Source organism: Vanellus vanellus, assembly GCF_965231255.1.
Source record: "Vanellus vanellus genome assembly, chromosome: 2".
In the NCBI taxonomy this organism is placed as follows: Eukaryota; Metazoa; Chordata; class Aves; order Charadriiformes; family Charadriidae; genus Vanellus; species Vanellus vanellus.
Window position 1 is genome coordinate 27,368,054 of NC_138906.1, and position 25,898 is coordinate 27,393,951.

The 25,898-nt window shown below is 40.3% G+C and overlaps 1 protein-coding gene across 1 annotated transcript in view; it reads right to left on the reverse strand.

The window, feature by feature from the left end:
- CALCR (calcitonin receptor) overlaps positions 1–25,898 on the reverse strand; it is a gene marked incomplete at both ends in the record, with an annotated part of 174,480 nt that overhangs the window by 103,636 nt on the left and 44,946 nt on the right. The gene's annotated exons all lie outside the window — the stretch shown is intronic.

Here is a 25,898-nt window from a genome sequence, read left to right on the forward strand (position 1 = left end):
TTCAGGGTGCTTTAGTACATTCCAAACCAATATTTGCAATCAAGTAATCCTGATGACATCAAATTAGAGTTTGTCCAAGTCAAAGACATGGTCCAAGAGAATAGCCCCAAAAAACTGTCAGCTGTATGGTTAAAAATACAGTCATGTGAGGTTGTATACAATTCCTCTATTAGGGCAACAAAGACCAGTTTAGCACATCACTCCATTGCTGTTTCCTGCTATCCAAAGTTGCCAACTCCCTGGACTGTGATACCATTAGTTGAATCAGAAAGAGGATATCCTTAGGATAGGGGACTGGGGAAGGCAAGGCATCTGACTACTGCATTTTCCTTTCTCTTAATCTGAATCACTTACCATTCTTGTGAATGTGAATGCTGCAGCTGATAGCTACATCGAGTACGAGCTCCAGAGCCAGCAGCTTGGCTACAGCTGTTCTCCACTGTATAGCAGTGCAGCCTGAGCACCTTTTACGCTGAACCGAAGGAACATGTGTCATAGAAATGTTAAGATCACTTGAACAGAGAATGATTGGGAATATCTGGGTATGGAAGCACTGGAAGGAACAACTCCCAGGAGAAGGGTTATGGGAATGCATGTGCTGATGGAGTCCCCAACATAAGAAGGACATGGACCTGCAGGAGCGTGTCCAGAGGAGAGCCACGAGAATGATCCGAGGGCTGGAGCACCTCTCCTATGAGGAGAGGCTGAAAGAGTTGGGGCTGTTCAGCCTGGAGAAGAAAAGGTTCTGGGGCGATCTTATTGCAGCCTTACAGTACCTAAAGGGGGCCTACAGGAGAGCTGGGGAAGGACATTTTACTTGGGCATGTAGCGATAGGACGAGGGGGAAATGGCTTCAAACTGGAAGAGGGCAGGTTCAGATTGAACATTAGGAAGAAGGTTTTCACTTTGAGGGTGTTAAGACACTGGACCAGGTTGCCCAGAGAGGTTGTTGAGGCCCCATCCCTGGAGGTGTTCAAGGCCAGGCTGGACGTGGTCTTGGGCAACCTGGTCTAGTAAGAGGTGTCCCTGCCTATGGCAGGGGGGTTGGAACTCAAAGATCTTCAAGGTGCTTTCCAACCTAAACCATTCTATGATTCTATGATTCTATGATGGCACATATATTAGCAGGTCACCAAGATACCAGCATCAAGGTCAGAAAGGACAGACTGAAAGAAGGGGCATCCTAAAACAAAGGCAGTCTACATGCAGACTAAAGCAAAGACTCAGTGCATTTAGAGATGATAGTGGGAAGACAGTGAGCAGAGTAGGAGCCAAAGACACTCATATAAGGAGACATAAAGCAGTGTACAAATCCTGACGGTTCACAGAGGTGGGCTGGGATAGAAATGAAAAATCACAATCACTGTCCCCTTCTGAAGGGTACAAACAGGCAGACCCAATAATGGCAAGGGTTTCCAAGCTAAGAAGCATCCAGGAGAAGGGAAGATTCAAAAGCTTCCACCCCTTGTCCTCCAAGCAAGAAAGCCTGGACAGACCACCTGGGTACAATGTGGTGTCTGGATGCTGAACAGAGACTCGGGCACACGTATCTTGTGGCTTGTGAATATGTGGTACAAGAGTGTGAGTGAGTAAAGCTGACTTTATTTAAAAATAAAACAACCTTTCCCTCACTTGAGGTCTCACATTGGGCTTTGCTACACTACAGTGCTGCATCATTACTTCTTCCAATCATAAGAATCAACGTCTTTCAATTGGTTCAATTAATATTTCATAACTCATACAAACAGCGAGATCTTCAGCAATGAGGACTAGCCATGACTGGCCAAGACCTATGTGTCTAACACATGCTCAATAAAGTGTAGGTGACTTATTTCCATCCTGCCCCATATGTCTCAGATTAGACCTTTATAATCTCCCACATTCCAGTCTTAGCAAAGGCACGTAGTCTTTCTACCCTTTTCTGTTTGTTTGCAATTGGTCTATCCTGAACCTGATAAACCTTTCCATATAAGAAAATTATTGGAATTTATGTTTCTGCAGGTTTTTTATTTCAACAAATTGGCATTGTCCACCAAAATAATGAGGCAGAAAAAGCATTTTGATAAAAATACTCAAGCAACTTTAGAAATAACAGAACAGCCCATTATCATTTATGTCTGATTCAGACTAGAAATACATTTACATTCTCACGTACACACAGTTATTTAGGAGACAAAATAAATTACAGCAATTTACTATAATGCAGTTTTATGAGATTAAATTCCTCAAATGAGCTACCTGTAGATCAAACATGAAAGAAATTATTGCATTGCATCACCAGGCTTTATTGTCAAAGGGTCCAGCAATAATTTGTTTGTTGGTTACAGTAAAAATGCCCATTTCGTTTCTTAAAAAGACTCCACACCACAGAAGCTGGTTTTCTATCACAGATTTCCAATACCCTTTAGAGTTACTCTGAACAGAGCTTTTATTCATTCCTTTCACCTGGCCTATTATGTTCCTAGTGGAAACAATTTCCATTACAATTACATATTTAGGAGTGTGGAAGGAAGGAAGTTCTAAGAAACAAACAGCAATCCCAGTTTCTCTGTATTAATTCACAAGGTCTATTATTTCAATATTTTACAGATAATTCAAATAAATACAAAGAAATGCAAGATTTGGCAACGTTCTTATTTATTCTTTTCCATTTAATGGTGATAAGGTCATTGCATTGCAATTATACATTGTATGCTTTGTGACACAGTTTACCCTTCTGTTTCATGGATATGTCTATTTTCAGCTACAATACGTTAGCAGACACAGTGGGATATGTAACATTGAAAACTAGGGCACAGTGGCAATTATGGCACTGAATTTCTCAGGGAGAGCAAAATGTGCAAAGAGGTGAAAACAACAGGATCAAAGATAAGTTCAAAGGCATCTCTGCATTCTTCTGGGATAAACACAGTTGGATATTGCATTGGTACACATAACAGTTTGCAAACCTCCATTTACAAGGAATTTCTGGGGCCATTTGGCTGGATTTGAGGTCTCTCCAGTCATTCCTACGGTGTAAATGGCAGCCAAAAGAGCTGCAACAGGGATCCCACTGCACTACCTTTACCACAGCACACAGAAGCTGCTACATTACCATGAAGCCAAGGTGTGTACCATAACCCCAGCAAGCAAGTTTAGTCCTACCTATTTAGGCATGATTCACATTTTAGTTCATTACTCCTATTAAACACTATGGAAAATGCAGCATAGAATCATAGAATCATAGAATTGCTGAGGTTGGAAGGGACCTTTAAGATCATCAAGTCCAACCATTAACCTACCCTGACAAAACCACTTCTAAACCATGTCCCTAAGTACCACATCTACCCTTTTTTGAAACACCTCCAGGGATGGCAAATCCACCACCTCCCTGGGCAGCCTGTTCCAATGTTTAATAACTCTTTCAGTGAATAAATGTCTCCTAATAGCCAATCTAAACCTCCCCTGACATAACTTGAACCCATTTCCTCTTGTCCTATCCCTTGTCACCAGGGAGAAGAGGTCAGCCCCCACCCCTCTACAACCTCCTTTCAGGTAGTTGTAGAGGGTGATAAGGTCTCCCCTCAGCCTCCTCTTCTCCAGGCTAAACAACCCCAGGTCCCTCAGTCGTTCCTCATAAGACTTGTCCTCCAGATCCCTCATCAGCTTTGTAGCCCTTCTCTGGACACGCTCCAACACCTCAATGTCCTTCTTGTAGTGAGGGGCCCAAAACTGAACACAGTACTCGAGCTGGGGCCTCACCAGTGCCGAGTACAGTCTATACTGTACAGTGTACTGTATGAGTACAGTGCTGAGGACTATAGTTCCCTAGTCCTGCTCACCACGCTATTCCTGATACAGGCTAGGATGCTGTTGGCCTTCTTGGCCGCCTGGGCACACTGCTGGCTCAGATTCAGCTGGCTGTCCACCAACACCCCCAGGTCCTTTTCTGCCAGGCAGCTTTCGAGACACTCCGCCCCAATCCTGTAGCGCTGCATGGGGTTGTTGTGACCCAAGCGCAGGGCCCGGCACTTGGCCTTGCTGAACCTCATACCATTGGCCTCAACCCATTGGTCCAGCCTGCCCGGATCCCTCTGCACAGCCATCCTACTCTCAAGCAGATCAAGACGTCCACCTAGCTTAGTGTCATCTGCGAACTTACTGAGGGTGCATTCGATCCCCTCATCCAGAGCATTGATAAAGATATTAAAGAGAACTGGCCCCAGCACCGAGCCCTGGGGGACAACACTTGTGTCAAAGTAAGCAAAATAAGCAAAAATTATTACATTAATTTTTCAGGTGTGGAAGCTGAAGTCCAACAAAAGAGAAACATTACATACTAAAGTGGCAGAGTCCAAGACAGAACTGCTGCCAAGACTGACTCCAGGACTGGTGTTTGGTTCTCATACACTTATGTCCTTCTTCTGACACCTTTATTTGGGCAAGGTTTGCTAGCAATTTTTGAGGGAACACTTTATTACAGAGAGCTCCACTTATGGAAATATGGGCTTTGGATGTGATTCTGTTTCTGGAATGTGGCATTTGAGTACTAGAAACATGCTGATGTTTGGATTTTCAAGGACTGAAAAGCAGTTTGACAGATAACATTCTCTTTAAAAAAAAAATTTAAATCGTCCTTTTTTATGAAACTTTCTTGCTGTTGTTCCTGTCTTGAACAAGCGGTGCCTTGTCAGATTGAATCCTTTGAAAAGCATAACAATAGTGCTGAACTTAAACAGGCCATCTGAAAACACCTGAACAAATAAATTGACATTGCCGCCTGTTGATTTCCAACTTCACCTCAGTCAAAAGAGATCTCACTTGATGAAACATAAAAAATAAGCAAGCTATTTCTGTTTATATGTCACGAAATTTGGAAACCAAAACATCAAAGAAAAATATTCAAAGACATAAATCACCTTTTAATACTGCTATTTTTACTTGAGGTACAAGTGGCCCCTCTCTGTGTTCCACAATAAACTCTGGCCAACAGACCCATGCTTCACTCTGCCCATATGAGTAGGCAGCCTTTTCTAGATGCTCTGTTTTTACAAAAATAGTGCTTTCAAGCTCTATTTGCTGCAGATGAAGAAGATATAAGACAGCAGAACAACATGTCACAGTGGCTGTGCAAATAGTTGTACATAAAGATATTGGCAGCCTTCAGGTTTGCTTTCATCTCATGGTTGACAGGTGCAAGTGCATGGTGTTGAGTATTGCACATTCTTTCAAGTACACTTGTGAGACGTATCTGTGAATATTTGAATGGTTTGTGAACAGCTCTTTTCACTCTGTCAGATCAGATCAAGAGCAGAGGTAAAGACCGTGCTGCTAACTTGTTGTAAAATAACACCGGAATAAAACTGTAGTATCTATGAGTTGTTTCCCATGTATTTGTATTATCTTGTAGCACACTGCTTATCTCTATAGTTATGTACCTATATAACATGAGTCACAGATAGAACTCTATAGATGATAGATAAATATACAGATAAGCAGTGTACCACAAACCACCACAAATGCATGGCAAACCTTATATTCTGGGTTCATATGTTTATAACTGATCCTTGTCCTCACTGTCAAACATGTATGAACAGAGGTTTGGGTTGCTCTAACAGAGCTGATGCGAGCGCCTGCTAGCAGGGGAGCATTCAAGACTGTGACTCCATCATGCGCATCCATCAACAGCGTTAGTTCCTCTCTTACCACACAGCTACGCTCCAATACTTGGCATTTTCCCCCAAGACACATAACTCATCTCAGTACTCCTCAGTGAAACCTGGTCCTACCTTCCCAGTTCTCCCCACTTATCCATGGGGAGCCATGCGTGAGACAGAACGATACAATGTCCTTAAGGGGATCAGCTGTAAATCTCTTAAGAGATGCCTCAAGAAAGACTACCAAAAACCTGGCTTACAATTGATGCTTTTCTTGCTCATTTGAATCTGTGTCAGCTGGAGACTATTTGTGGGACATTTTCTCTATGCAGGTTATTGACTTAATTTCAAAGAATTATCTAATTACTTCAGTCAGTCTTCCTTCTTCGCTGAGACTGGGACGGTGAGGGTTATGACAAGTGAGGAGAGACAACTATTTGATCATAGAGATAGGAAAGGCTTCTCGAATATCCAGATAGAAGACAGCTTTATTGGAACTTCTACCCAGTTACTTCAAGCCTTGTCTTAAAGTCAGTGGTGCATAGTATACATGGATATTAGAAATACACACCCACACTTATCTCTAGGGAGCAGTGCTTTTCTTTTATCCTGCTAGAATTTAATTAGGTGAAACATTAGATTAGAATCCTCTAGCACATACACTCAGCAATACAGTTTCATCTGTAATTGGCTCCATCTCAGGAGAATTACAGGAGCCCAATGAGATAAAGGAATTCTTTTCTTCCTTGCTAATAAGTGTGCATAAAACTGAACTACCATACCAAGAATTGCTAAGCCATTTCTAACCTTCCTTCATCTTTCTCAGGCTTTATTTTTCTCTTCAGGTCCAACCTCTGCCTTTCAGAAATTTACTTTATGTCAAGAAGTTGTGAAGAGTGAAAGGCAAGCACTACTAAATGACAGCTGTACTCCAGAGAACAGCAACATCCGTTCTGGAGTCAGCTGCTGCATTTCATGAATCAGTCAAGTGTTCTAGGAGCCACTGGTTCAGTCAAGCTCTGGGTATATTTATTTTGAAGTAAACAAGAAAACATATGTTATGATATTAAATAGCAGCACTTTCTGGTTGAATAGACTGTAATAGAAAACTCTTGCACTTTCTGTGCATTTGCACATGGGACTGAGCTGTGGTATGAATCCTGCAGTCTCTGCCTGGGATGCTGCAAGACCAGGCTGCCTTGAACTTACATCAGCAGAGTGCTTGGCTTAGACCAAGAGCACCTGGCATCAGGTCTTTGTTCTGTTACCAGAACAAATGAGAAATCAGACAGAAAAGTCAGTTCATTTTAATTACGGTTTGACTGAGCAATAAAATGTCCCATGAAAAATACTTACAAAAATAGTGCAATAATGAATTTCTCATTGATAAGGCCAATATGAGTTTCATTCATTAACACTATCTCTGTTGTAAGTCCTTGAAATCTCAGACTAACCTGTGCCTGAACTGAGAGCCTGCAAGGTAAAACCTCTACTCATATCAGTTCTGCAGGAATATGTTCAGCTTCTCCTTTTAAAAGAACAAATGCTATAATGAAGTCCTATTCTAGCTTTTGCATTCTGATTATTTGCAAGTAGCTATCCGTAATGCCACTTTGTATTCTGACAAAGAAGATTGTATGCCAAGGGCCAAATCCTAATGTCTTTACTCAGTACCGAAGCAAATCTCAGCAGGAGTTCAGTGAAATCTGTAAAGGCTGAATAGAATTTAGCCAAGAGCATTTTTAGGCCTCAAATCTGAAAGCACTTTTCCATCTATTTAATATTATGAACATGAATAGTCGTGGAGATTGCAAAAGTTAGTTGGAGTGGTTTTTTGGTGTGTTTTTTTTTTTTTTTTTTTACTTTTTTCCTTGCTTATAAATTTAACTTGCCTATTTTAACTGAAAAATCCTTAAGCTGCTAAGAGCAGAGAAAAATAGAATGCTGCCGAGTATGATTATGAGAACTCAGAACAAGCCAGAAGCAGCACATGGCTTTCTTTGATGATTTTTCTAACACAATACATGGACTATGTTCATTTTTTACAGAAAGTATTTGGAAAGGTAACTTTTTCCTCGTTACAGAAGAACGGAAATACTTTCAAAAGTCTAATGTTCTGCACAATAGAAAGAAATACTCTGCATATTATTCCTAAAGCACAGCTCAGAGCCTACACGTATTTTTAAAAGTTCATCTGAGTGGTTAAATATGGCCAATATTCAGAAATTAATTTTATTATTACTAATGTTACAGTATTTGAACTGTGTTTTCTGACTCACGTCAGTGACTCCTCATGTAGTTCCCAGATAAAAAGCAATTTAGCAAAACTAATTTCTATTTCTCTGAAAGAGACAATACTAGTGATTGCAAGGACAGTGAAGTAGAATAGTCCTGCAGTATGCGTTTATCACAACTTGGACTTTCATTTTTTTCTTTGTGAAAGAACTGGTTGGCTTTAATTTGACCAAAAGACATGGCAAGTAGTCTTTCTTTTTCATTTCATTTTTGTTATTTCATCCTTTTCCAATACAAGTATCAACTATTTCTGAACTATGGTTAATAATACTGTTTAGTTTAAATCTTTGTTACTGTGATATGGTGATTTTTAATTACTACAGGTGAACTTAATTTAAGAAGCATATTTTTATTTCTCTTTTCATAGTATTTTCAATACAGAACTCTTCATTCTTGACATACCATCAGCAAATTTTCTGTTGGTGCAAACTCCTTCAGTTTCTCACTAATCTATGCCATCAGATAATTTGAAGCCATAAATTAATTCAAATTACTGTTCAACCAAATTACATCTTCTATAAGAACAGATACACAGCACAGATTGCTGCACCATCATACTGAGTACTGACTTAATAGATTTTTTATAATTATATGTAGATTTATAAATATAATAAAATATTGTAACAGTTTACCAGATATTAGTACTAATGCTACTTTGCTAATTAAATATGGCATTTGTAATAGAGTACTCTGATTAAATCATTAGTATAAAAGGAACCTCTCCGGTTGGTTGGAAGCACTAAAGAAAATTAATTAAAAAATTAGTGAATTAATCTTTATTGAACAAAGCCATTCAAATACACAGCTAATCTCCTGCTAGCCTTTTGAAGCCAATTTCAATAATCAAATCCATATGCAAAACCTAAAAATTGAAAACATGAGAAATAAGGGGTACCAAAGAAGTACAAGCTTTTGCACAATAATGTCCAGAATACCCGTAAGAATACCAATGTAGCATTTTTGTGTTGTTTTGGCAGGGAATAATTAGTCTGTTGTTGGACTAATCATGTGAGGCTGATAAGTACTAGCAATCCCACAAAATGTGAAAAAGAAAGAAAAAGCCTAACCATTTCCAGAAAAACTGATGCTGTATTTTTGCACATAAACCACATGATCACACACACATCAGCTGCATGTTGCACACACCCTTGACTACTAATCATCTGATTAGGAAAACAGTGGACTTGAGCACGACATGTCCCTGTGTATACCCATCTTTGAAAAACTGAGTTCTTTAATTCCTAGAGCTACAACCCAGAGGGATAAAACCAGCTAGTGAAATATTTGTATCCCATTATGTGGGAAGGTCATTTTGTTTGAACTCTTCTCCAGTCAAAACAGCTCTTTGCCTTACTCTTTGTCTGCAAGCATATGATCAGCAGGACTGCCTGCATCCCTCATCCTTGTCCCCAGGCTTTCCCAGGTGCCGTGGGGCGGTTCCTCCCTGGGGAAGAGCTGGGTAGGAGGACTTGCCCATTGGGATAAGGTAGATCAGTGAATGGAAGGAGGCATTCAAACATTTAGCTGCCTCTAAGGCTGAATTTGCTTCCCCAATGCTCTTATTTTACACTGAGGGATGCGCAGTAAGAATATGAACTAGTAATCCCCAGAGAACCTCTGAATATTTGAAAATAAAGCAAAATGAAACAGTCGGCCTTATCCCCCAAGACAGACTCCACAATCCAGCATCACCTTCTGATTTCACCAGCCCAATGTACTCATAGACCTGAAAAATAATCAAAGAGCATAAATTAAATTAATTGCTTTATTTCTAGAAATAGCTTGCCATTCTATTAAATTGCCAATTTGTTATCTGTCCAAATGATAAAGACATTTAGCTCGTAACTGCTTCTGCTTCAGGAAGGAAAGCAACAGGAGCAGGAGCAGGAGCAGGATACGAGTACTACTGGGCTAATAATTTTCACTACTGCAATGACACAGGGTCTCAAAATTAGGACCCCAGCCCCACCATGATAACTATGATGCAAACTGGTACAGCGCCCTGTTCTAGAGAGTGCGAAATCACACACAGGACTCAGGTTATAGAGTAAGATGTAAGTGGAAGAAAAGAAGGAAGAAAAGAGTGTGATAAAACCACCACAGCTTACAGCACCCCAGATGCTTGCAACCATACAACTTGTTTAACAGTAATACTCAGTTCTGGTTGTTTGTATTGTTTAGTATATGAGTGGACTCATTTCACAGCTGCTTGAAACAAACAGTTAGCCACAGTGCCTTTGTATTTACTATGCTGCCTCAGGAGGCTTGAAGGATGTAGAGGTTTTATGGAATTAAATTAAATGTTTAGTTAAAACTTTTAGCTGTCTGGATGTGTATTGACTTGCTTCAAGCTACAAAACTGCCCAAGTTGCTTAGAGTATTTTGCTGAACTTTCCCTAATTTGTAATCAAAAGGTACACAGAAAAGGGAAGGGTGGCAGATCTCATGAGAAAGAAATTATAGCCTTCACAAAGGATTTCATACCAAGGCATGCTATCAAAATAAGGTTAGTTGATATATCTCCATTGCATCCAACACAAAAAGAGCACCTCTCTCCAAAATTTCAGATAAAGGCAGAATGATTTACAGAGAAAGCCCTCCCTGATGGGCTTCGTGGGACACAAAGCTAAAGGGACTTGCTGATCTCTGGAAGAGCAGCACCTGAGAGTGCGTGAGTGAGTGCGCCTTCCGATGCTTGTGAATGCAGGTTACCTCATAAGAACTTAGAATTCATGTCTTGTCCCAAAACTACAGCCAACGCAATGTCTGAGTCACCTGTTCCAGGGAACAATCTCCTAAGAAGTAATCACTAGAGCATTACAAACATTTCCTTGTGCCAGACCTGCAATCCTTTTCTTTGAGGACGGTTTCCAAAAAAGTCCAGGATAATAGTACTTAGCCTACTCCCTAGAAGAGTATTGGAGCAGATAGGGGAATGAGGTAAAAGAACTAAAATGAGATTTGCTTAGTACATTATCCTCCTTTTGACACTTTTGGGAACTTTGTGAGAACCTGTGGAGAGGGATAGTATTAGCAAAATATGGCAGTAAGCTGAGTTTTCAACAGCTATTGATTTGTGCCTGCAGGTTCAGCACTAAGGTTTCTATTTTGAAAACATCCTGTTTCTTAAGGCCTTTTTCCCAGCACCTAAACACCCCTGCAAAAAGGAAGAGAAAGTGTCTCCGCAGCAGGTTAAGATGAGGTTTCAAGGGGAAAAGGATGGATGAGAGCCCTCAGAATAGGTACAAATAAGTGAAATAGGAGCAATATATCTGGCTGTTCATGCTTAAAATGCTTAAATCCTTTTTCCAGAACTAGCCCTTCTAACTTAGCCCACTGAAGTCAACGGTATTTTACATTGATTTGTCTCAGTTCACACTCGTAATGTCCAGCAGCAGGGAAATATATCTTCATCTTCACAGGTCAAATCAACCCCTCTGCTACAAGACTATCTTTCACTATACACCGATAGAACCTTCATCCTCCCCCTAAGCCCACCACAGCCTGAATTCAGTCCTATTGCAAGAGACACATTTAAAGAACTGACTCACTGGAACATATTGCAGCTTGGTATATTTAGATTGATATCTTGTAAGTCTGGTACCCTGCTATTTTTGAATGTTGTAAAAATACATTGCTCTACCACTTAGTATGTAATTTTAGTACTAAATATGACAGCAATGAGAAATGAGAGAGATATTTACTATAAACAAATCCAAAGAATAATAAGACATAGCACCCTCTGGAATCCCTTTTTCCATCAGTTATGCACACATTACTGACATAGTGTAATCAGAAGCAATGGATTGTGTGCCACTTAAAGAGCTGGGAGCAGCAGAAGTGACACCTCTGGCAAGTCAGAGTCCTAGAGCAGGATGCAGCTACTCAAAGCAGATGTACCTACCCATCCACATCTCCAGCTACAGGGAGAGCCCAGGGTCTCCCTGAGCCTGGGTCTGGAGGAACGGTGGCCTCAACAGTGGGAGGTAAACCTTACTTGAGCTGGTGAGCTGCCAGAGAAAGGAGCTGAGGCAGGTGAGCAGACTGTGTGGCACCAGCGAGGCTGCACCAGAGCCTGACAGATGCTGCAGGGACCAGAGCCCCAGCCCCACATTGCACAGGAGGAGGTACGGCCAGAGGTTGAGAACAGGGAATCGTAGCACCATTGGAGCAGAAAGTCTGTGACTTCTGGCAGCAAGGATGCTCCCTCTCTAGCTGCAGATGTTTACTGCAAAACTGTTCAAGCCAATAGGAAAGCTTTATTAAAGGGGAGAAGTTGGATGGAAGGGGAAGGGAACATGCCTGTAACTTATGAACTGGAAGAGGCGAGTGTTAGAGATATTAAAATCATAAGGGGAAGAGAACGAGGGAAGAAGTCCAGGGGAAAGGGTTGTGGAAAGTAACGTAGCCAAATAGTACAAACAAGACATACTGGAAACTAACATCAAACCAATCTGACCACTGTGGCCTAACTAAAGGAGCAGTCATGACACCTGAAGGTCTGCAGCAAGCAACAGAGGCCCCAGAGCCACCATCTGGCCTCTGCTGTGCTCTTGCACTGGCCTGAGAGGATAGGTACAGGCTCGGCATGGGCCCACCAGAGCTTGCTGCAGTTCCCCTCAGCACTGGGCCAGGCTTCTTTCTCTCTGGTACCTCTCCCGCTCTCCCAACACCAATGCCAAAGGGCCATCCACAGAAAGTTGCCATTTCTGCCACCTCTGCTGCTCCTGAGGCTCTGCCAGCCTGGATCGAGGTAGACTGAGGACTGCTCCCAGCTGTGTTTGGGTGCCTTTCAACCACAGCTTCCATGTCCTCCCCCTCTCTTCTCTTTCCTCTGTAGTGCATCCTCAGCTGGGAGGCTCTAGCATGGCCTCCTGGTACATGCTCTGCTGACCTCCTGCAGCAAAACGGAGACAACATGCTGCAGGAAGGGAAAGGGAAAGTGCAGTTCCTCTGGCCCTACTCTTCATCAGAGGGGCCTGCAGAGGAGAAGAAAACAAGCCTGTCTGTCCTCGAGCATCTGACAGACTACACAGCATCCCTCTACTGTCTGTGGCCATCGCTGGGCAGCCCCCAGGCTTTCAAGGACTCAGTTTGGGCAGGGTGGGGTCCATTGTTTCTGCCATGGCCAGCGCACGTGAGGGGCAGACGGAGTTGGGCTCTGAACAGGGTGATGCTTTCCTAAACTGAAACCAACAGGAACCAAATTTAATAGGACCATTGACAATGAGTTGGGCCATTACTCTATATTTCTGAACTCAGCATTGTCTGCGGTGTACTTCAGATTCTTATTTCATCGCATTTACTCTGGAGATCTTTCCTTGAACATGCAGCATGAGGGCTTGTAAGCGCCAATCAATAGATAAGTAGAGGAAATGACAGATGGCTTAATTTAGAAATAGGAAATATTTAACATCCACATACAGCAGCACTCAGGTTCTGTTCAGCTGTCACTCTTCACCACTGCTTTCTGCACGCATGCTAGGCCTTATAGTTACATATGCCTGCTTGTCTTAAAAAGGAGACATACATATTGTTCCTATTTGTTTAACCTAAGACAACTTTTAAACTCAGAACGCTAATCATGAATCAGATTTCTGCATTGTCTCTCATAGAGTCCTGAATCCCTTGCAGACCTTTGCAATTCAATGCAGGATTTCTCTGTGTTAGGTAGTAACTGAAGAAGTGGTAGCAAGCACAGCTTCAAGACAGCCCTTTCATGTTGATCCTTAATCACTTCCTCAGAAGAATATTGGCAACCATTTTGTTTCCACAGTTTCATGTCACCATGAACCCTTATTTGCTAGATAGAAGTGCTTTGTGCACAAAGCAATGGTTTCCCTGTGAAGAAGCGAACTGAAGCTTTGGGAATACAGGCGCGCTTCTCAAAATGCCTCTTTCTAGTCCGTATGAACAGTTTACAACATGACATTTGTGGAATATAGCTAAATGACCCCAGATAAATAGAATTCTTTTCAAAAACTAGCATATGAGCATTAATAAATAAATGTGATGCTCAAAGTGTAGTAGGTTTCTGCTGAAATTAAAACCTAGTCGCTTAAGGTCTAATTTGCTTTCAAATACAAATTATGGCATCAGATGGGCATTTCAGCTTTCTCTTCCATATGTTAAGTCTCAAAATAAATATTTGCATTTTCAAATTGTGATAAATAAAAAAAAAAAGCTCTAGACAAAGGATTCAAGTACAGATCTTGAACCAGGTTTTTCATATCCCCACATTATGGAGAGGTGAGATCTGGGTTTCAGTTTGCAGAGCAATTCAATTATACAGTAGTATCTAGTCCCCCTCCTTCCAAGAAAACAACCCACCTATTTTCAGATTTACTCCTTTTACCAGCCTATTAGAGGCAGTATTTTGGTATTCTATACACTACTTCAACTACCGCATCTTAGATGTTTCCTCAAGATTTGATGGAGAGTTGGTTACTGAGACAGACAGTGAGCTAGGAACAGTGTTCAGTGAATGTCACATGCTATAGGATATTTTTTTTTATTTCTGTTTTCATATTGCTTTCCTTTTATTTCTATTACCATATGGTAAAGTTGTGCACAGATGCATGATTGTGGGACTTGTATTTGCAAATACATATTTATATGCAAAGGAATACATATTAGAAAGGCAATAGACAGATTTCAGGTCACTTTAGCATGGATATGCCTAGAAACACATATTTCCTTTTCTTAGTGCTAAAGCTAACTGATGAAGAAAACTTCCTTTTAACTAGATTCCTGATACCAGTTTTCTTAAAAGTTTGATATACTTAGTGCCCACGGGGCTGTAATAAATGATAAATTTAGAAATGGCTAAAACATTTCAGCAAGCTGAATGAATGGCTGTTGATAAAGCACTTACACAGATTTGCATGATTCTGTTGTAGCTGAGAGCACTCGAACCGCAAGGAGAGCTATGAAACCCATTAAAAACTTCAAACTGACTTAATCTGAATCAAATACTGATACTAAATGACATTAGTGAGAGTCCACACGGAAGAAGGGACAAAGTGAAGGAAATGGATTTAATATCTTCTACTTGCTGTCACCTTGCAAATCCAAAGGGTGACTAACAAGGAAAAAGCTGTAATTTTCACCACATGGAGAACTAGGAGGACCACAGATGATTACCCCCCCCACCTGCTCCTAGCTCTTTTAGCCAAATGAGCTCCTCAGCCTGCTTCATTGACGTGCTATGCTTGCAAGACTTGCACTTCTGCGGGCATCAGTTCACCCACAGTGGGAAGGGAGGAATGTCCATGTAGGATACCGTCAGCTTTGGCACACATGGCTGCTTAATAGTTCCAGCAATGGGCAGTCTGTCATTGCTCATACAGTCAAAGAGAACAACAAACTTGCCCCATGCACTTACTTTTTATGTATTCAGTGATACCTTCATATTAAAATTGCATAATTCTTGTAAATTTCCCTGCTTCTTAGGACAAAGATGACCATGTTGAAATTGTTATGACAGGCTACTGGAGATGCTAAGACCATCACTGTTTTCCAAACAATGCAATTCCAAAACACATCTCCTGTTTTCAGTAGAAGAGCATGGAAAAAATTAAAGAGAATTTTAAACTTTTCATTTTAGCCTGGTAAGCTGAGAACAGAATGGTGTTCAACAGTGTGACCTTTGGGAAAACAGAGGAATGCTGCTGAGTGGACTGGTCAAAGACACTGCTAAAACAAAATATTATGAATCTTTCACCTTTCTAAAATGGAGCACTGATTTGGAATTTCTTCTTTAATTATGAGCAGAAAGCACTGTGATTGATTTCTTTTATGATGAGTATCGAGTTTTAGTGACCACAGGACATAGATGAAAAAAAGAAAGTCAATTTTATCTGAAAATAAGTTTACTAAAGTTGCGCAAAATTCATCACAAATCAGAAATTCACCAGAAATATGATTTTTGATTCATTGAAACTATATGCGAAACTGAGAAAACAATGTTGTCAAGTTTGGGCTGAAAAAAAAAATGAGTAAATGCAAGATTTTGACCTTTTACTTTAAAATGGTATTTTTTTCTTCACCATTTGCTTAAAGATAATGACAATAAGCCACACTCTCCCTGCCCCACAAAAAGAAAAAAAAAAACATGAAAAAAAGCTTTCATCATTCTGCAACAATGGGTTAGTGCTGTTGTGATGGTTTCTTCTTTATTCTCAGGTCAACATCAAATATTTTTAAGCGTTATTTTCTAAGCAGTGTGAATTATATAATCAGATTTTTTGTGTGCCAACATTTAGGATAAAATCACATATGGCTGCACATAACACAGTTTTTAGTACACTGAAAAAAAGAAAGAATTTGAAAATGCCTGGCCTGTATTTCGGGGGATGGAGGAAGGATACTAGATATCACTGTCTAGTTGAAATGTTCAGCAAACTGAGCCCCAGATCTCATCCCTCCATAACAGGGACTACAAAGAGCCTGGATGAAGATGTACCTTTGAATCCTGTGTCTGGTGCCATTTTCAGCTGGCCTGGGGATACGGCTCTTGTTTCCTAACAGTTTCATCTCTGCTGATAGTCTGTCTCAGAAGAAAGATTGAAAAGAATGGTTCACTAAGGGCAACACAGGCACAACTCAGTTTCCATCACCTCTGTCTGGCCTGTTACAACAGAAACTCTTTCCACATTTCCAGTCTTTACTTTTACCAAAAGCTCCATCCTTCAGAAGGGTGGCTTGTGCTTCAGCACATGCCAAGGAATTTTCTGAAATCCCATATTTCAACCCCTCTGCTGGAAAGACAACATAAACGAAGTATCAGACTAGACTAGCATTTCACCAGGAAACGTGCAGTCAGGCAGAGGAGCTAACAGACTAGGTATGGCACAACAGGAATGCAAGCATATCCAGAACTGTTAATTTTCACTCCTGTTTCTGGTAGTCACACTGGTGAATGACTCATTTCAGCCATTCTTGATGCCTTCCATGAAGCACTGACGAGGAAAGAGAAGTGTCATCTTCTGGCAGGCACCCCTGGACAAGCAGAAGTGAAAATCCCAGAGTCTTTCCATGCAAAGAATTAAAACTTAGATCAGGGGTTTTAAAAAATTATTTCTGATTTGGAATGACTCAGTCTTTGGACAACAAATGTAGGCAGCTGACTAATATCAATCATGTGTGGAGAACTCAGAAACACATACTTGATTGAAAATGGAGGTCCTGACTAAAGCACTGTCCTAAAACCAGCAATGAACTGCCTCAAGTAATTTTGAAATATTCCCCCCACTACTGAATCACAGGCGCTCTATTTTTTCCCTCCTTAATTTGTTGTGGAGATTGAAAGAAGCCTTCTTAGTATTACCATGACAGTGCATTCAAATCAGTTGTCAACAATGCCACTTTCATTCTGAAGCAAATCTGCATGCTATTTGCAGTTGCTCCACACATAGCAATTTTAAAACACTAATCCGTGCTTCTTTATTCCCAGGAAAAAAGAACATATTTCTCAGACAAAAACAAAACAAGCAAAGCAAAAACTTCTAGAATATATTTGCTTTTGAAATATAAATCTCTGAGAGGGGTAGTAAATTCAAGTCTTCAAGGATATTTTCAGCTGAGTATTTTTTAATTACACAAATAATGTTCTTGGCAATTTCCATACACAGAAAGGTCATATTTCACAAAGAATAATCAAGAAAGTTGTTGTGGATTGGCCAATCCAAATTAGCTGTTGTCCACCCACCCATGCAAATTTATAGAATGAGAGAGATTGAAACCTCGGGCATGTTTGGCAATTCCCAATTAAGTGTATCAAGAGAATACATTTCCATTAATATTTTGATCCTTATGAAGTAAAATTTTCTTAACAGAAAAGCAGTTCTTCAGAAATGTTTAAGACAGTCCTACAAAGACATTTCATCCAACTGTTTCTTAGTATCACAGGAATAATAACCTTTTTTAAACCAAAGCAGAACAGTTTTACTACAGGGTTTTAAATCTTTAAAAGAATTTATTAGGGAATAAAGAAAATCTTGACAAATAAACGAGCAGCTTTGCTTTTTAACAGAAAAGTAGATTTGAAAAGCAGCAGAAGGGACACTGAAGAACGAGAAAAGACTGTTCCACAGCAGAACAGAAATTGTTCAAGCTGCCATCATAGGTTCAGTTGTTTGCTGTGCTTTTAACTCAAAATAAATGAATTTAGATTAACCTGCAATAGTAAATAATTGAAACTTCATTCTATAGCTGACTGACACAGCTGTGTCTGAAACTTGTCTTATTAATATGGTATTCTGATGTTTGCAACACTTTAAAAGATAAAGAACTATCATTTATTTTCTCTTTTTCTGGGGAGATGGATTTGTGCTTTTTTAAAAAAGTGAGGAAAACTATTTCACTTGGAATGGTGGAATACCATCTGTGACATTTAGCATAGGATGGAAAAGTTTGTGTTTCTAGCAGTGAGAATTGACATAAAACCATAAAAAAAAGTCTACAGTGATTGACAGATTTTTAGGAGGAGTGTTTACTTTAATGGCTGTCACAATAATTCTTGAAAGCAAAAGTACAGATAAGGAATGAGATTAAATAGAAATGCCAGAAGAGGGACAAAGTGTAAGAAAACATTTTTTCCCCAGTATCTTTTGGTGAGGTATTTTAATATTGCCAGGACCTGATTTTTTTTAAATTATATAGAAGCTATGAAGTGTCATGTCATGACTGATTTAACTGATTTACAGATCTAAAGTCTTATGCTAGGAGAAATAGGTATTATTGGAATCTAGAAGAATTGTGGAAGAACTCTATACTTTTTCAAGAAAGAGACATGTATTACGGTTAGCAGTGTATTTTCAGCACACACTGAAACAACATCTTGTGTCTTGAATTCACATTTTATTTCTGTTTTGTTCTTTCTTTTACTATGAAACTGAGACTTAATATACTAAGGAAGTTACCATAACCATATTTTGTTGATATGGTTGATCTGTTTCTAACTTGTAGACAGATTTCTGAACCCCTATTAACCATTATTTGTACTATTACGATATCCAGGAGACCTTGTCATAGATCAGTAACCCCTTGTGTTTCACAAACTAAAAACATGCAAAGGAAAATATGTCCACGCAAGCAAACAAGTTAAGCGTGTGACAAGAGAAACAGTTCAATACAGAGGGATGATGAAGTAAAAGGAAGATCTCCAGTGTAACAACCCGTGGTCTCAACAGCCTGACCACTGCCAAGGTCAATAAAAAAATCACAGAAAATGTGGATTTGCAGGGGAACAGCAAAGCAAGTGTCGACCAGGGGCTATTCCCAAGGAGGAGACATGCTCCAGGAAACAGAATGAAGGGGTTTTCCCAACATTATTCAAATGATTCCCATTATTCAAATACACCAGAGTTATTTAGAAGCAGAAAGAGAGGCCGACTAACTGATAATGCCTAAGAGATGAGAGTGTCAGTCTCTCTGACTGTTAACACAGTGCAGGCTAAAAGAGCCCCAAAAAGTGAATGAAAAAGACTGTAAGCCTGGGGAGGTTGAACTCCCAGAAGGATACAGGGGCAGGGCTGATGCCCCTGAAGATGGTGGAAGACCTATTCATAAAAAGAGGAAATGGAGAGATTATGCAAGTCAGCCTGGCTTCAATATCCAAAGTGATACTGGAGTATGACACTAGACAAACAATTTATAACTATCAAGTCAATAATACACCGATAAGAAACAATCCATGTGTGTATGTCAAGAAGATATCATATCAAGCCAGTCTAATTTCATACCTAATTATCTAGCAGTTGAGACTGCTGTTGGTGTGACATAGGTTGACTTGAATATGACTTTTCTAACACAGTGCCCCACAACATTCTCACAGGCAAAGCTGAGAAACGTGGTGTAGATGACAGCACTGTAAGACGGATGCAGACCTAGTTGCAAAACAAGATTCAAGGATTTGGTACAAACGGTTTCTTCTCAACAAAGCGAGACATATCAGTATTGCAGCGCTCTCTCCAGAGGCTGGTATTATCTCACTTTTTTCATTACAAACTCTCTCCTCACCACTGCATGTGAGGTTATGCATGGAGTATGATGTCCCTTTTTGAGCACAGGTTTTTAATAAAGCTGGAGACAAATTAATGTTCAGAGGAAAGCAACAAAAAAACCCTGAGTTTTAGAAAGTTGTCTCATGAGACATGGTGAAAGACTAAGATGTCTAGATCTAGGAAAGGAAAGATTCAGCAGCATTTAAAAAAAAAAAAAAAAAGGAGTTTAGTTTTCTGTTGTCCACCAGTGACAGGATGAAAGGCAATCTGCGTAGCATTCCACAGGGAAGATCTGGTTGCACATCACAAAAAGCACTCCAGCTATACCTTTAGAAAGCTCTAAAATAGGTACCCTGGTGCCTTTATGGAAAAATCATTTACTATTCTGCAGCAATAGGAAGAGGGGTGCATGATGATGGCTTAGTATCTGAGAAGTAAATTAGTGACAGACTAAATTAGAGGTTTTCTGGCTCAATAGAAAAGTGCATCACTCACAGATGCCACGAAGGAAGAATCTTCATGACCAAGGCAAAAATCTAAAAATGATGTCACACTGGAAGGAGACACTAAACCACAAGAAGTGGCCTATGAAGTCATAACAATGGTCTAGCTCAGCTCTTTGGTCTGTTCCTTATTTCTTTCTCCTTCCCATCCAGTGTCCACAGTGAAGTGGAAGGAAGTTTAGAGCAGATCCCCTCATCCCTGCTTGTCTATTCCCTCTAGTTTCGGTTCATCAACCTGCTGTCCATGAATCAGCCCAATCCCTTTTTGAAAACCTGCCAATACTGTCTGCTCTTTACGACCCCCTATAGTAACAGTGAACTTCCACTAATTCACTACTTGCTTTCATCTGTTTTAAACTACTGCTCCTTATTTCTGGTCTTCTGGGACTTGGCGAATAAGAGTTTGGCATGCATGCATCTTATTAACCACCTTCACAATTTTGTAAACCATAAGCGTATCCCCACACCTTTCTCCTCTCCAAACTGAAGACTTCCAGCCACCTACGCTTCTCTACAAAGGGCGGCTACTTCAGCCATTTAGGTCTTACGCTACCTTCTGCTGTTTAATGGATTTAATGGCAGGCAGGATGGCAACACAGCCTACCATTTCAGGTTTCACATTTACCATGTAATTCTGTACTTCAGGTAAAACCTGACAGGCAAAAATGGTGCCAAAGGCACACCCATAATGCCAATGAATGCAAATGTGTCTGCCGGTCTGTTAAACCATGCTATCGCCTTGTAACTGCACGTCAGAGGAACACTTCATATAATCCATTTCAACACTGTCACCATTGTGGTTGACAGCTGAAAATCATTTGCTTTTGGCCTCTTGCATACAATACCAGTTCAGCCATCTTCCTAAAGAACAAATTGCCATTTTTGTCCCTTCACTAAGACATGACAGGAGAGGTCATTCCAGTATTATAACCAGATACAGAATTACACCTGGACAATGGGGGTGAAGGTAACAGGGCAACACAGCAGCCCTCCCCCATCAGCTCTTTCAGTTCAGACAGGGAAAAGAGCCAAATGAGATGGCTGAGAAACTCTTCCCCTGCATTCCCTGAACTTTTAATGTGGTTCTGTTCACAACCTCTGCTTTCATTGTAGTTTTACACTCAGCTTCATACACTATGTATTTTCAGTACTTTGGTAAGCAGTTCTGGTGTTACATGAAAGGTGCCTGGTTCAGTACACAAGGGGATGAGACATCAGCATACACTTATCTTAAAACCTGGGAGACACTTCTTGCTTAATGAAAAGCACATCCCAAAACCTGATATGAGACAAGAGCACTAGGACAAGAATAAGCAACTGCATTAGAAAACACCTCACAAAATTACTGAAATATTCACTCTGCTGTACGAAGGGTCTGACAGTGAAAAGATATATCCTTAGAATAATGTATTGGGATAAGGTTTACCACCCCTGGGAAAAAAGGAACCTAGAAGTTTAAAGTATCAGCTCTAAAATTTTACTAAGAAAAAGGTAAATAGTAAGTGGTTGTGTATGTGTCATCATGGTTATGGAGTGTCCCATGAAAGCAAGCGTCGATAGGGAGAGGTGGCTCAGACAACTTGACAGGGCTCTGGTTTCCTGACCAGTATCGCGGTCAGCTCCATTTCACATGTTGGGTAGGAGACTGCACTGCTGTGCAAGTCCCTGCCAGGAGCAGGTGTTTAGCCTACAAGTGGTGGTGTACATTTTCTTTCTATCCCACATTGTGATGACAACTGTAGCAGAAAAACTTTGTGATGGCTGAATGCACAGCCATGACATCATCTTTTGTTTATCTTTGTTGTCCCTTGGTAAAAGACAGATGAATACAACAGACTGTAAGACTGTCCCTTAGCAGCAGTAGCAGCTTAGAAATGACATTAAAAGTCTACCAGAATATCAAGTTTCCACCTCTCAAAATCATTAAATTGAATGCAATTAACTAACTCCATTGTACTTATGATAATCTAGTTCATACACATGTGGCAGGTTTACTCCTAATTTACAGGGCTGCCTCTTCAAAGTATCTCAAATAAATTTTTTTTAGATTTCCAATGACACAAGCGTGTCATGATATTAAGTGATTTTGTGCCAGTTCCTAAGGATTGAAAGTGTTTGAATCCCGTTCTCATGGTGAAACACCTACAACTGTGAAGATGAGTGAGCAAGCAAAGGACTCAAATGGACTGACAAGGATTACACCATGAAGTCTTACAGAGTTCTAAAATAAAGGGAAAATAATTTTTTGTCTTCATGGGTGGCAGACAATTATTAAGTTCTTCAGTTCTGTGGATGCTTTAGAAGCCCCAGTGTTATGCACAGTGTCTAGGCTAAAATAAACCAGGTGAATAATGCAATGTTTGCAACTAGCAGAGATATATAAAAGTAGACTTTATATAATGTTAAAAAATTCCCAATGATCAGGCATTAAAGAATGTCCAGTACCACAAGAATATAGAGAAAATCAATGAAAGGTTTTTCATTCTGCTATTAATTTAAAGAAAGAAAAATATTGTTCTCCCTGGCATAAGTTACTTAATTGTGGATTTTTTAAAAGGTGAGGAGCAGGCAGGTGGAAGGAAGCCCAATTATGATTCTGCACAGCAGTTTCAGAGTTTTAAACAGTATCGCAGCTCTAAGCTTAAAAATCATTAATTGCAGCAACATTACATTTCCATTTGTTTCCACAAAAAACAGAATTTGTAACAATTATTAGCAATTATTTCATCCAACAACATTTAGGAAGGATGAAATACAGAAAGACAATCTGCTGTCCTTCTGTCCTAAAGTTCTGTGTGCATTATTTTTACTGACAATGTTTTATGGAATTTCACAATAACAAAATGTTTTGCTTTGCAAGCAGACAAAACTATTACAAAACAATTTTTATTTTAACTTAAGACTTAGCACTTCACATCTTTCATCAATCTTCACAGAATTGTATTTTAGCCACTATGAATATCCCTTGAGTTATGTGTAACTATAACCTATAACACTCAAGGAAAGACACACAGTACTAAAACCAAATATCAAATAATAAACAAACATACATTTACTAAGACAGGTGAATATTTGTCAGATTACGTGGTTTCCAGAGTCCTGTCTGACAGAGGCTTTTATTCTGTGGGAGTTGGTCTAAATGTTCTCCTTATCTAATCATCTTTTACCCAGTAAGAGTTGTATACAAAGAGTCTCATCATCTTCTTTTTCATCAGTGAAAACTGGAAATTCAGAAATATATCTGTCATTTGCTGAGACCTGTAAATACATTTCCATGCTCAAGTTCATAAAAATGCACTAACAGGAAAAAAACATTGAAGTGGTAGGAAAAGTAACCCATGAGCAGATGTCAGGCAGTAGGGTCCTCATCCAGAGTTCATCCAAGTCATCTGGAAAACTTCCTCCAGGTTTGACTCTGGTATTGTTTACAAGCACACACTCTTTGTCTCCACTGCTACTAATATTGGAGAAAAAGAACTGGACAATAAGGAAAGAGTCAGAAAAGCAGTTAGACACCCAAATCAGGATCCAGTTGGAATTTAGTAGTTGTTTTTTGTTTTTTTTCTTGGAACAACTGCAGACATAAAAAAATGCATTTCCTAGAAGTACCTAAATCTCATGTTATTAAATGCTTTACAAGTACTCACATACCTAGAATTGTTGGCCAGTGCCTGCCCTGACTATCTAAAACTTGACACGCTTGAACAACATGGTGCCTATCTCAGGCCTAAGCCAAATCAACACTCAAAAACTATCAATTCCTCTGTCAGAATCCACTGTGGCTGTATCCATCTGTATTTGTAATCAAAATAGCATCAGGACATGGTCCAAGCACTGGTTTGCTACCATCCTTCCTCTTACCCGTTTCAAGGTATCCTGGTATGATTTTGACCCACGTCAACTAACACTATCTTTGAGTCTGTCTTGGTGCAGATGACCAGGGATAGTTTGAGGCCAAAGCCATTTTCAGTTGGCAGTTCAGGAATAATTATGCAGTTCTATGGGGAAGAGAAATAGGAAAAACACATTCAATTTCCTCCTTTTTTTCCTGGGGAAACCTAAACACATACTTTCTTAGTTTGTACACTGTTCTGGACTGCCATACTCCGTAGTATTCCTACAGGAATATGCCATTGCGTTTAAGATTTAGTAGTAATGTCACCTACTTGGCTATTCCAGAATCCTAGATAATTCCTACAGTTTATATGGACTGCCCAAAAGAGTAAAACAGAAAATGTGCACAAATTAAAATCCAGGATTCGGTTTTATCACCCCCACGTTGGATGCGTGAAGGCTTACCTTTCATGCTTGTGCTCTTCTCTGCACCAAAGTCCGAACATCAGACCAGGAGCGCACTTTTATCACTGTCACCACAGAGCTCACCAAATGGGGGATATGACACTGTATTGCGATACTGCAGCCACAAGTCTGTACAAGAAGAGGTCAGTAAAAAGCCTGACTCCTTTCCAATGCAGTAATCACACACAAATAGAGGAATTCTCAGCATTTTAAAGGGTGTTAGCCCTGATCGGTTCTTGGATGGGGGAGGGGGAAAACAAAGCGAGCAGACACTTACGTACAAAGAAAGCATCCCAACTGCAGACCCCCAGTGGGAAGCAGTGCCTGCCTGCAGATTCTCTGTTCGCTGACTGAGCCTAGCACTACGCCAGAGCCGCAAGAAGACTGACTGTTCGTCCCAGGACGTTGTTTTAAGCATAACTTTTCATTATCAAGGTTTTCCACACTGTCTCTAGTATCCAAGTTAGAACTTTATGGCCTGGATGAGAGGACTGTTAGATTGGCAAAAAAACAGCTTGGACGGTCCGTCTCAGAGGGTAGTAATTTATGGGTCATACGCTAACTGGATGCCTGTAACAACTAGACTACTGCATGGCTCTGTACTGGTTCCTGTCCTGTTCAACATCTTTATCAATGACCTGGAGGAGGTGATGGAGTGCGCTCCCATCAAAATTGCAGATGAAACCAAATCGGGAGGAACAGACTCGAAGGCAGGTCTGTCATTCAGAGTGACCTAAGCAGGCTGGAGGAACAGGCTGACAGGAACATTATGAAATTTGACGATAATCTATGCAAAGTCCCGCACCTGGGGGTCTTGACAGACAGCAAGCTGAACACGAGCCAGCAACATGCTCTGGCAGCAAAGACAGCCAGCAGTATCCTGGGCTGTACGAAGCACAGATAAAAGATCCAGGGAAGTAATTATTACTCTTTACTTGGCACTTGTTAGATCACGTCTGGAATACTGCGTACAATTTTAGGTTCCCAACAAAAAAGAGGTATTTATGAACTGAAGTGAGTTCAGCAGAGAGCCACCAAGATGATGGGAGGACAAGAGACAAGGAACATAAATCAAAACAAGAGAGTTTCTGACAGGATATGAGAAAAACTTTTTCCCCATGAGGACAGTCAAACATTGGAGCAGGTTGCCCAGAGAGGTT